At 40.3% G+C, this 12,880-nt stretch overlaps 2 non-coding genes across 2 annotated transcripts; both read right to left on the reverse strand.

The window, feature by feature from the left end:
• Positions 1-1,436: 1,436 nt before the first annotated feature.
• Positions 1,437-1,508, reverse strand: Trnah-gug (transfer RNA histidin (anticodon GUG)). The gene has a single exon. It is a non-coding gene; the product is annotated as a tRNA-His (tRNA).
• Positions 1,509-6,130: 4,622 nt separating this feature from the next.
• Trnah-gug (transfer RNA histidin (anticodon GUG)) lies at positions 6,131-6,202 on the reverse strand. The gene has a single exon. It is a non-coding gene; the product is annotated as a tRNA-His (tRNA).
• Between the last annotated feature and the right edge of the window lie 6,678 nt (positions 6,203-12,880).

Raw genomic sequence — 12,880 nt, forward strand, 5'->3', positions numbered from 1 at the left:
GGAGGATCCACACCATACCTAACATGAAAGTCACACTGAACAGTTATTACTGACCCGTACTGCGCAAAACGTAGATCACAAAACACTCTCTGTTGTCCCGACACCATTTTTACTAGAACTGAAGTGGGTGCATGCTGCTGATACCTAGAGAGTACCATAGAATACTCGAGAATTTGCTCTTTTCAACAGTTTGTTGTTCACGCACATATCTCAGATAACATAATAATTTTGACATTTTAGTAACTGGATTTTTTATACGCCCTGTACACTGCGTTATTACGCAAAACCTCGAAAGCTATGGCAGCAAAAATACTAAAGATAAAATAAAATTCACTCATTAGGCCACATCATACACAAAACTGATGCTGCGACTAGAAAAATAAGAAAATAAAATGGCACACTTAGTTAGACTTTTCCATTTGCTCCACTGAAGCTGTTTCGAAATGGGTTGTTACACTACATTCATGTTATGTGATTTAACTTTAAGTATTGACACCATTTCGTTTTGCTAAGAAATTCGTCACTGATGTAGAAGGAAACGGCTGCCAAAATATTCCTTAGGATTCTTATAATTTGCACTTTATCAATAACTGACGTTTATATGGTTACTGGCACGCTGTCTGAAATATCTATTCCTGAATTATGTACACCACTGTATGTGATTCCAAATTTTAATATAGATTCCTCTTGTTCTTGGTATTGTATCCGAGAACTGAGGCGTTGATTTCAAAGAAAGACATAGTTCATGTGATATATTTAATTGAAGAATAAATTACTGAGAAGCAGCACTAGTATATTCAGTTATCTGAAGAGACTACTACAAGGAATTCATTAAATGGTACCACGAATAATTTGTTTGGACACGGTAATTCTTGCATGTCTTTACCAAATCCGTCAAAGTAAGGCACCGTATGGAAGAAACATATGATATTTTTTATGTCTTCTATATCCAATGACATTCGCACTGCGAAGGAACATTTTTTTAGATGTGTCGTAAGTTTTGTACGGTGTCACGTCCAAATGATTTTTCATGTGTCAGGTATTATTCGATAAAAACAAACACATTCAAAATCTTATACATGTACATCGGCAGTTTTTATACATTTGGTGAACAGATCTTTCTAGCAGTTTATTAGATTTCTTTTTATGTTTGTGTTATCTGTAACTATTCACAATACTCCAATAATATCCATAATATGCCATTTTTGTTGAATATAGTTCTATTGCTAATCATCGCTCGTTCTGTATCGGAAAAGGGAAACAATGCATTTGGGTGGTTCCTCCTATTCAATTACTGCCTTTAGCAAGCAACTGTGAATCGCAACTGTTTAATGTTGGTAGCCCTGATGAGCAATTTCCAGTTGTTACAGTTAGAAGAGACCTTTGTACTACATTAGTAACTCTGTAAAAAAGAAATACAAAATTGAGCACTATATTGCCGTGACCAGGATTCGAACCTGGGTTCTTGCGGCCACAACGCAATGTCCTAACCACTAGACTATCACGGCTACCGTCGCTCGTCTGGGAAAGCTCCTCTGGAAGCATAAAACGGTCTTTTCCGCTCCAGTTGGCAAAACTAACGCCGCCAGCAGGTAGGTGGCGGCTCGATCGCAGATCAACAGGCGGGAGCAATAAGACGGAGAACGCACACTGAGATCTCACGTCTTTGTGTTGGTGCTAGTGTTGAATTGTATACACCACTAAGGAGATGACTTAGTAAGTTAGAATGACTTGAATTATCCTCGTAGCTACATTAATACTTCGTGGCTTTTTGTTTGTTTGCGTATTCTTACATAGATATAATAATTTCATCGCTGCTTCAGTGTTGCTTTTGGTTCTTTCAATATTTGTGGATAAACTTCCTCTCCTTCAGACCCAGGCTTACCATCCCGCTTTCAACACCTATTACAAACTGAAGGAGTTTCTTCCGATCCTCAACACAGATCATTTCATGAATATCTGTCAATTCTGTGCACATCCCATTTTGTGCATTCCTTGAAGAAGCAAGAAGGTACACTGAAAATGTAGATTCACAAATATTTATAGATCTAAAAGGAACACTGAAGCAACAGAGAAACTATTATACCTATGTAAGAATATGTAAAAAAAAAGCCACGAATTATTAATGTAGATACGTTGATAATACCAGTCATTCTAACTTAGTAAGTCATCTTCTTAGTGGTGTACATAATTCAACATTAGCACAAGGAATTGTTCCTGACATAACAATACGCTATGTTAAACCCCTCAATGGGGAAGGACGCACAAAAGATTTAAATAGTCGTATACAAATTGCGTAACAGTATTGGTCAGAGTTTATTTATTTTTTATAGTCGGTTCCAGACAGTATACGTCATCTTCAGGCCTAGTTATCTGAACACTCATCGCAGCTACTGTTACGCGGCGTCAACGAATATCAATAATATTGTGACCTTCATTATGTTACCCAGACAATTTGAAAACACAAATCACTGTGGTGTGTCCCAGACAGTACTATTCCGTCTTTTAGTAAATTATCATCCAATTACCTTCCTATTATCTTTTTTCTAAAATATTCGTCAAACAAATACAATTTAAGTCTAGTGTTACATGTAAGTGGGAACGAAGTAGTACTTACTGAATCCACAGCCACGGTGCTCCACAATGTTAATCACACATTGTTATTTTGTCGAAAACTGAGTTTGTAGAATGTAGCTGTATTCAAAATACAAGTTGATTCTTGCGAAGAAGGAAACATCAACCACACACTGTAAATAACGCAGATTATTCTCAAAAATATACCCGTCACCAGTTTCAAACCGTCAGTTTCATCTTTAGACTGCTGTTCACATCTAGATTACATACGTTTTAGTTTACATTAGTCGATGGCTGTTTTTCCCCTCTTGTGGCGAAAGTTCCTTGGGCCGGCGGTTTACTACGATTTAGTGAATTACAATTTGCGTTGCAGACGATTTGCTCGACAGAGAATGCCATTTACACGTTTACTCACCAAAAATTACGAGGATTACATTAAAAGAACCACCAGCTGGTAATTTTTCAATATATCTAAAGCATTTTTCTGTGTAATTCCACATAGTTTAAGTTTTTTTCACAAGCGTATCATGCATATTATACACAACTGATTTGAATCTCATGTAACGAAAGGAATACAATCTGCGATAAATAGTTTAGAAGGAGAGAAAATTATACCAACTAAGGGAAAAAATAATTCCTAGGGCTTTCATTTTCGGTCCATGCCTACTTCTTATACGTGTAAACGACCTCCTATGTGCCAAACGGACCTGACACTCTTTCATATGACAGATGTTATAATTAACTCTTTTAGAGAAAAGGCAAGAGGAAACGATATTGTTAATAACATTTTTTAAACAATTATTAACTGATTGTCGGTAAATGGACACTCTATCTATAGGAGCCATTAAGACGTTTGGAGGGTCTGAATGGAAGGCTATGTAGGTAGTATTACCGATATACTGCAGCAGATGGACTATAAGTACCTACTGAGCAGTGTGGATCAGAGAGAGAGAGAGAGAGAGAGAGAGAGAGAGAGAGCGAGAGAGAGAGAGCACTCCTACTTATGGATGGAAGATACTGGATCCGCTAAGCCCACCTAATACCTGTTATCTGCATCTTTTCAAATCATGGTCACGGCAGAAGATTGATATTTTAATGAGAACATTGCCTTAATCAGTTCCCTTTGTTAATTAACTTGTCCATACAATAGTTTTTGGAATTTCTTAAGCAGTAACACTGACGAGACACCTTTAGATGTAAGAAACGTTAATCTTGCGACACTGTAGCTTCTTTCTTTTCCGTTTATCTTCAGCGCACGACTATATTACCCTACATTCACTTGAACCTGTATTCTAGAATCAATCTTTGTACAACGATGACAGCCGCGCGGGATTAGCCGAGCGGTCTGGGGCGCTGCAGTCGTGGACTGTGCGGCTGGTCCCGGCGGAGGTTCGAGTCCTCCCTCGGGCATGGATGTGTGTGTTTGTCCGTCGGATAATTTAGGTTAAGTAGTGTGTAAGCTTAGGGACTGATAACCTTAGCAGTTAAGTCCCATCATATTTCACACACATCTGATCATTTTACAACGATGAGAATTTTTATCCAGCAGACTTCTCTCCATCACACTGATGCCTCAGGATCCCTTCTTTCGGTAAAGTGAAGCACAAATTTTCTTCCCCCGCTCCCCTTTCGATTTGATTCAACACTTCTTCATTAGCCTCTGCTCTATCTCCTTTAGAAACACAGTTAAAAAGCTCGCATCATCTTACTTTCTGAATTGTTTTTCATTTACATCTCATTTCCGTGCAAGGCTACACTCCAGACAAATATCTTCAGAGAAGGCTTCCTTACATTTAAATTAACAAACTTTTCCTTGTTAGAACTGCTATTCTTGCTATTGTCAGTCTGCAGTTTATCCTATCCTCTATTGTTCCCTATCACCATTTATTACTGTGTCACCGGCAAACCTCAAAGTTTTTATTTCTTCCCCTTAAAATTTAATTCCCTTTCCAGACATCTCTTGGTTTCCTTTACTACTTGCTCAAAGTACAGACTGAACACTGAACAATACTGAGGATAGTCAACAACGTTATCTCACTCCATTCTCAACTAATGCTTCACTTGCATGTCCTCCTATTCTTTTAACTGCAGTCTGTTCTCTGCACAAGTTGTTGATAATCGTTATTTCCTGTATTTTATTCCTGCTACCTTCAGAATGCTGAAGAGTGCGATGCAGTAACTCTTTCAAAAACTTCCTTTGAATCTACGAATTCGTTAAATGTAAGTTTGCATTTTTTCAGTTTATATCCAAACGTAACTCATACGATCAACAGTGCCACTTGTGTTCGTACATTTCTCCGGAAACAAACTAATGTCATCCAGAATAGGCTTCTATAAGTTGATCCATTGTTCTATAAAGAATTCGTGTTAGTATTTTGCAACTATGAGTTTCTAAACTGGTAGTTCAGTAATATCAGCGTATGCTTTCTTTGTAATGTCAAGTATTACATTCGTCTTGTAGTCCGAGCTAATTTCGCCAATCTCATTTATCTCCCAAGGAGCTCAACATTTCATAGGGAATATTGTCTGTCGCAGGTACTTTATTTTCCTCTAAGGTCTTGCAAAGGTCTGTCACAATCTTCTTATAGTACCATCTCTCCCACACTATTTTCATTGTATCGTTCTCAAATTTATTTTCTCTTCATAGCCGTTTATATCTTCCTCATCTCTCAGCCTTCCCCTTCTTTGCTTAGTACTGGCTTGCCATTTGAGCTCTTGATAGAGATGCAGCTGCTTTCCTTTTCTGCAGAGGTCTCTTTATTTTCCTGCAAGTGGTATTTATCATCCATGTAGTCATACATACTTCTATAATTTTGCATTTCCTCTCTCGCCATTACCATCGTCCTTGTTTCAGTGGTTATACCAGCTGTGGTCAGTTCGCAGAAGTTAAGCGCTGTCGGGCTTGATTAGGACTCACATGGACCATCCTTCGGCTCTGTCGAGCGCTCTTGGCAACTGGAGTTTACTCAGCCTTTGTGAGAGCAACTGAGAAGCTACCTGAATGAGAAGTAACGGCTCTGATCGCAAAAGCTGACAACGGCCGATAGAGCTATGTACTGACCGCATGCCCCTCCATATCCACATCGAGTGACTCCTGTCGGTTGAGGGACCCGTTCGGATGGAGAGTTTTCTCTAGCCATTACAGCTGTGCTTTTTTTTGCACTTTCTGTCAATCTCATTTTTCAACAATTTTAAAAAAGATTCTGATATTTTCTCTAAACTCATTTATGCAGTTCAGGAACAGTAAAGAGCCTGTCACTGTTCCTTGTGGAACGACAGATACAATTTCGATTTCACTGGCTTTGTTCTCACTGGTCACAACATGCTGCGATCTTCCTGACAAAGTCACGAATCCTGGTGCGTAATTTAGACGATATTCCAGTTGCTCGCATTTTCATTAGTAGTCGCTTGGGAGAAACGGTGTCAAAAGCGTTATCGAAGTCTAGTGACATGGAGCTGATTTGAACAAAACCAATAATTATGTGTTAACAAAAGTAATGTATCAATGAAGTAGTTAAGTGCAGGTGCGCCATTCTTCATTAAAATATTAACCTCTTGCCGTGACCAGGATTCGAACCTGGGTTCTTGCGGCCACAACGCAATGTCCTAACCACTAGACTATCACGGCTGTTGGATTCAGCCTGGATGTACCTCGTTCTTCTGTTAGTGGCCGTAGAGTTGCTGACGTCACTCGGTCCTGCTAGAACGCCGATTCAGTTTTTGGCCGCCCTTCGGTCGTAAGGAAAACTTGGTTCACAATTTAAATAGTTTGTAGCTAACTTCATTAAAAATGATTAGGGACGTTTGACATCTGATAGCTGCAACATTGATGTCTCTATGGAAGTACAGCGAATACAGCCTAACGTATCATTTGTGAGCCTATACAGCCTGTGTTTCGCAAGAATAACGTTCTGATTTGGAACTAGCCTTTAGATGTTATAACAGCAAAATTGAAGAAGGATCGAGGTTTCGGAATACCACGCTCGCTTTCATCCGCATGCTGGAGCAGACGAGTCAGTTTTCCTTACATGGTGTGCTCCACGGTAGAACTCATAATACTTGCTGAGCACTGTGCTCCGACTCTACTAGGCTTGCTTAGGGAATAGCGACATTCTGCCGAAGTCAGGGCAGCAGTGAGCGAGGACTAGCAATTTTCGAAGTCGTACTAAGAGACTGCAGTTATCACACTAGCGGTATTAGAGGGACAAAGGGAATGACCAAGGAAAATAGCTACGTCTATGTCTTAAGCGAATAACATTGCATCTCAGGCCTGAAGGTCTTAGCAGTTGCAATAGTTGCTACGAGCTTTTCTAAATCTTGGAATCGGGTGACCGCACTCTTGTGTGTGGATCGCAACTCAGGGGTAGTGCACAAATTTAAAAGTGCTTCATGATTATGAAGTCCGGTGTTGGTTATCTACAGTGATCGATGAGATAAAACAGTATTGGTTTAGATATACTTTATATTCTAAAGATCCGTAATGAGGTGATCTTGAAGAACGTAGAGTATGTCGTAAAAGAAAATCAGTTATTACACAATTACAAAAAAAGGGGACACGTATCCTGACCATCGTAGATGAAATCGATCTTATAGTTGTTTAGTAACTGAAATATGAGGATTCCCCAGAAAGTAATATACGCATTTTTTCTTTAACTATTCTTTATTGAACGTGATGCGAATTACACACAGGAAAGAATGGTGTTGTATCCACACACCGTGTGTCTGCCTGTCGGTAGCAATCCTTATCCTGGTGGTAAGCCAGTGCATCTCTGTGTGGATCACCTCCTCATCGTCCTCAAAATGTCTTCCACGATTGTCATCCTTTAATAGTCCAAATAAGTGGAAGTTCGAGGAGGGCTATATCAGGACTGTACTGTGGATGGAGTAACACTGCCCAACCCTGTTTTCGATGTGTTCAGCAGTCCTCAGATTTGTGTGGGACCGAGCGTTTCGTGTTGCAGCAGAACATCTCCTGGCTCCTGTAGATCCAAAGTCGCCTGAAACGCGTCTTGAGTGTTGTTAATGTGTTGACATATGCTTCTGAATTAATAGTACCACCTCTTGCTATCACATCAATGGTAGAAGCAACACTTGATAGCCATTTGGCAGAATATCAGAGTCGACTCAGGAAGGTCAGATGTTGCTCAGAACAGCTTTTCGTCCTAAAGTTAATAATCCGCCACAGACTTACAATCTCTAAGGACATACATGTAATATTTATAGATTTTAAAAAGGCCTTTGGTTCAACTGATAGAGAAATACTAGATAAAGTGATCTGAGAATTTTGCATTAACGCGAAACTAGGAAATCTTATTTGCGAAGCTCTCACAGACACCAGATCATAAGTTAAACTTTCGAGTGAAACACATAAGGCATTCAAAATAAAAACATATGTAAGGCAAGGAGAAGGCCTGTCTCCACTCCTATTCAACTGCGTCCTGTGAAAAGTAGTGAGCGATGGAAACCAAAACTGAAATAACGTAAGCTATTACTTATAACACTGGGGACGAAGAAAAAAAGTACTGAAATTCACTTTCCAGCATTTGCGGATGATTTTGCCATTCTTTGTGAATGCCAAAAATACAAATCAAACTCTTAGAAGAAATTGCCAAAAATGCATGTTTAAGAATTTCTGGAGGAAAAACAAAATTTATGACCTGTCCCATGAATCCTAGTAAAAATATTGGAGCCGGCTGTTGTGGCACGAGCCGTTCTAGGCGCTTCAGTCTGGAACCCGTGACCGCTACGGTCGCAGGTTCGAATCTTGCCTCGGGCATGGATGTGTGTGATGTCCTTAGGTTAGTTAGGTTTAAGTAGTTCTAAAATACAGGGGACTGGTGACCTCAGATGTTAAGTCGCATAGTGCTCAGCGTCATTTAAACCATGTTTTGAAAGATATTGGACAGATAAATAGGGTTAATAGATTTAAATATTTGAGAAAAATTATTCAAGAAAATGGCTTAGAAAAATTCACTGTAGACGCATGTGTGGGTAAAATGGAGAGAGCATATCGTATAACCAGGTACATTTACAACAAAAGGTCTGTATTGAAATTGAAGATACAGCACTACAACAAAGTCGTAAAAACAAAATGTCTGTATGTACGTGAATGTTTAGTACTGAATTACAAATTACACAAACCTAAAATCTTAGAAAGAGGAATCATTCGAAAAATACTTGGTCCGCTAAGAAATACAGTAGTATGGAAATCAAGAAGTAATGAAGAACATGGAAAACCTAACTGAAAGGTCATGGAAGAAGCGACGTCTATTTTTTTTAGATTTATACAAAATGAACTGCGGCAGATTAACGAAACAGATTTTTAAATATCTTTGTTACAAGTTGTCAACAACAGCCTGGATTGAAGAAGTTAGGAAAGATTTGGAAAGAAACAACATAAGTGAAAAAGACACAACAGAAAGAGAGATTTTTAAGAAGATAGTGCTAAAAATGCAAGGATTCCAAGGCAGGAAGGAGAAGAAGGCAGGGTCAAAATGGTCTGAGGGGAGAAAAAGAATACATGGGTAGATTAATGAATACTGGAGGAAGAAAAAGAAGAACTGAAGTTGACGCTTGGTCCTTAAATGACCCAAACGAAAAAAGAAAAGAAGAAATATTGCAAAGGTGATATGTACCAGTTGATCGATTACGTAAGGTGTTAAACCCTTTGGCTAGTCGAAAGAAAAAGGAAGACTGGGTTTAACGTCCATTCGACATGGAGGTCATTAGAGACGGAGCAAAAGCTCGGGTGTTGTCAAGGATGGGGAAGGTAATCGGCAGTACCCTTTCAGAGGAACTGTACAGATATTTCCCTGGAGCCATTTCGGGAAATCACGGAAAACCTAAATCTGGATGGCAGGACGTAGGTTTCAGCCGTCGTCCTCCCGCACGCGAGTTCAGTGTGCGAACAATGGTTGCAAGTCACTCGGTTTGACTAGTCGAGTGCTATGCCTGTGGGCCTTGTTGAACCCGGAACAAAGCGGTTTCGGCTCTTTGTTTCTGGCTAGCTTATCGTGTGCTGCTCTGGTTCTTGGCTGCTGCTTCCACGTTTGTGCTACGGGTGACTGGTGTGGTAGCTTCCTTCGAACGCATTTTCTGATAGGCTTTCTCAAGCAACCAGGTACAAGAAGCATGGTGAGGTTCGCAGCACACATTTTGAAGCTTGGCATAGTATGGATTTGCAATATTTTCAGTTCTTTGTATACACTTTCATTTGTACTCAGATTTACTTCCGTCGATCACATAGCTAGTTAGTCATACGAGCTAGATGCCCGTGTGAGAGTATCGGTTTTTCATTAACATCCATACGATAGATATGCAGATTACATCACACTCCCGTTTATTTAAATGTGAGGCAGGATTTTCTGATGTGCCTAGAATTTTATTTCATTCAGCTCTTTTGATGCGGTGGCCCTGTATGCCACGTGGTCCCCGTCCAGACAGTTGAAATGTTTCGTGTCTTAACGGGGTTAAAATAACAGACTAGAGTGCAATGATATTTATTTATTATGACCGGCTTCCTTTTCAACTTCCAGTCACCTTTAGAATATGAGTCCTGCAAGGGCAGGAATAGTAGAGTTACAGAGAGCTGGAAAACGATGGCGTAACCAGAAAACACAAAGATGATGTAGCGTTTGCTCCTGTGACTGGGGAAGTAATATGAAATTTACATTATATCTTTGCGTTATATTACGCCAATTTCTCAGTCACACTCTGTCAAGTGGTAACGATGATTTTCAGTTTTTCCAAGAACCTGTGTTATGAGCCGTCTACACAACCGTCATTGAGGATACCGACTTGGATCGCTATCGTGACTACAGTCGGCGTCCCCAAACGTACTTCTGTGGATTCTGAGCTGCCACATTGGCTTCTACGTTGCCATGACAACGGCGTGCTCCCTTTGAGTACACGCTTCTCCGATTTCAGGGCTGCCATCTTGTTCTCTGTGTTGCCATCACAATGGCGTCATTTTCGAACACAGTGCACTGTCTATCTAATAGACTACGACATGTATATACTTTCAGTGGGTGCATCTTGTAATGTAATTTACTCCCTTGTCATATTTTCGCGTGATGTCTGCATGTGCTTATAAATATTTTCTGTAGTTCTTTTGTTCATCGGCAAAATATCGATAAGGATAATGTTTTCACACCATTGTCACTAGGTAATACTGCTTCCTCGCGTATTCTGTAACTTCGCTTTGTTCAAAAACAGATCACTACTTGTCTGATCATTTGTAATCGTTTAACTTCTCACATATTCGTACCTGGCCTAAGAGAGTTATTTTGCAAATTTCATGTAACATCGACATTTCACTTTTCGTGAAGTGGTTGCCACTGGCTGGTGCTGATGTAATCCGTATTTGAAGCGGAAGCTGCACGCTATTTAACCTGCGGCTCTACGGCCATCAGTCGCAGTTACGATCGTCCTGTCACGAGAACAGCCGAAGAGCCGCCAGCGCCAGTCACAGGCGGAGACGTTACATCATCTCCGTACTTTCGGGTTACCCCATACGTTTCAGTACTCTCTGCAGCGTTACTATACCTGCTCTAGCAGTCGTCAGCGGTGGCCGAGTGGTTCTAGGCGCCTCAGTCCGGAACCACGCGGCTGCTACCGTCGAGGGTCGAATCCTGCCTCGGGCATGGATGTGTGTGATGTCCTTAGGTTAGTTCGGTTTAAGTAGTTCTAAGTTTAGGGGACTGATGACCTCAGCCCTTGAGTCTCATAGTGGTTAGAGCCATGTGAACCATTTTTGCTCTTGCAAGGGTCATATTCTAAGGATGACTTTAAGTGAAAGTCGGAACCGGTCGTCACAAATAAATATCATTGTGGTCTAGGCTGTTTTTTTAACCAAATTGTAGGATCAGATCGCTGTTCTCCTGTGGAAACGTTGTCTAAATTTATATCGTGTCTTAATGGCTGCGGACTGAATCTGAACCATAGGTTTAACTAAATTTTTTTCGATTTATTTTCATTCCCAAGCCACTCATGAAATTAATCTCTAGAGATACGACCGATTACGCGCTTTGTATTCATTTTCCAGTCTACACTTAATTCCATTCATTTAATCAGAATTCTGCCTTCAGCACGACGTTGGTCAATACGAAGAAGAAATGCGGCATAAGGTTTTTCAGACAGTAGTTAGTAGAAAGATTTTCAAAGCTACAGACAGCAAGAACTTTTTTTCTGTTCTTTGCTCGCTGTACAGCTTAGAAGATAAGTAGTGCAGAAGAGATTTGGTGACTCCTTGCTGCTTATCAGATTATGTTCATCCGATATTGTTCGTTATTAACATAGATTCTGTCTAATCCAGTTTCCGACGTACTGCTAACATATGTGCAGTCGGTAAGTTGCGGTTTTAAATAGAGCTAGATATCTTTCATTCATAAATCATTCGCCAAAGTATGTATCTATCGAGGTGACATAGAGTTAGGCGTTTGGTGTTCACAGAGTAGCACACAATTAAAATCTCCACTCTTTATTGTGTTTTCCCCAACGTTCATTAGCATTTCAGCAATCTCATTTCGATAAAAGTAACTTCATTTCTGTCTTTCAATTGTCCCTGACGCCGCATATAAGTAAATTAAGTTTAGGTCTTGTAGCTTTACTGTTATACCCCTGCCCTTTCTGAAACGACTTTGCACTCAGCGTGGGACACCCTCTTTGCATAAAGTGCTGATACTCGTTCATTTGCCTGCATAACTTGTTACATTTGCTATTTTTTGTTATGTGGAAATGTTCCCCTACAAGGAGACCATTTTCAACCATTCGTGGATTTCATGTTCCCAAAGAATGATAGAATTCTTATAGATTACAATGAGCAATGTCACCGGGCCTCACGATTGGTTTGAACAACATTCTGGACATTTCGAGCGAATGATTTAGCCACTAAGACTGCGCGACGTGAATCTCATCGAACATTTATGCGACGTAATGGAGAGGTCAGTTGGCGCGGAAAATCGTGCATTGGCAACACTTACGCAATTATGGACCGTTATAGAGGCAGCATGGTCCAATATTTCTGCAAGGGATATCCGACGTTTTGAATTCATGCCCGTATGTAAATACGACCTGAGAGGCAAGACTTGACTTCACTTCGCACCCACCTACCGTAGGATCCACGTCAGTCAAAGGCCGGAGTACGCGCTGCCTCGGGTGAAGCCACAACCTGGCCGCTACTACGCGCATGTTTTTAGTAATAACAGAAAGTGAACTCGCGAAACATTTCTTTCAGTTGGCTGGACAAGAATGTGGACTTGCAGACTGAGAACTACGGTCAGTATGTCCTCCATCGCTTTCTAGTTCA

This window comes from Schistocerca gregaria, chromosome 2 (genome assembly GCF_023897955.1).
Source record: "Schistocerca gregaria isolate iqSchGreg1 chromosome 2, iqSchGreg1.2, whole genome shotgun sequence".
Classification (NCBI taxonomy): domain Eukaryota; kingdom Metazoa; phylum Arthropoda; class Insecta; order Orthoptera; family Acrididae; genus Schistocerca; species Schistocerca gregaria.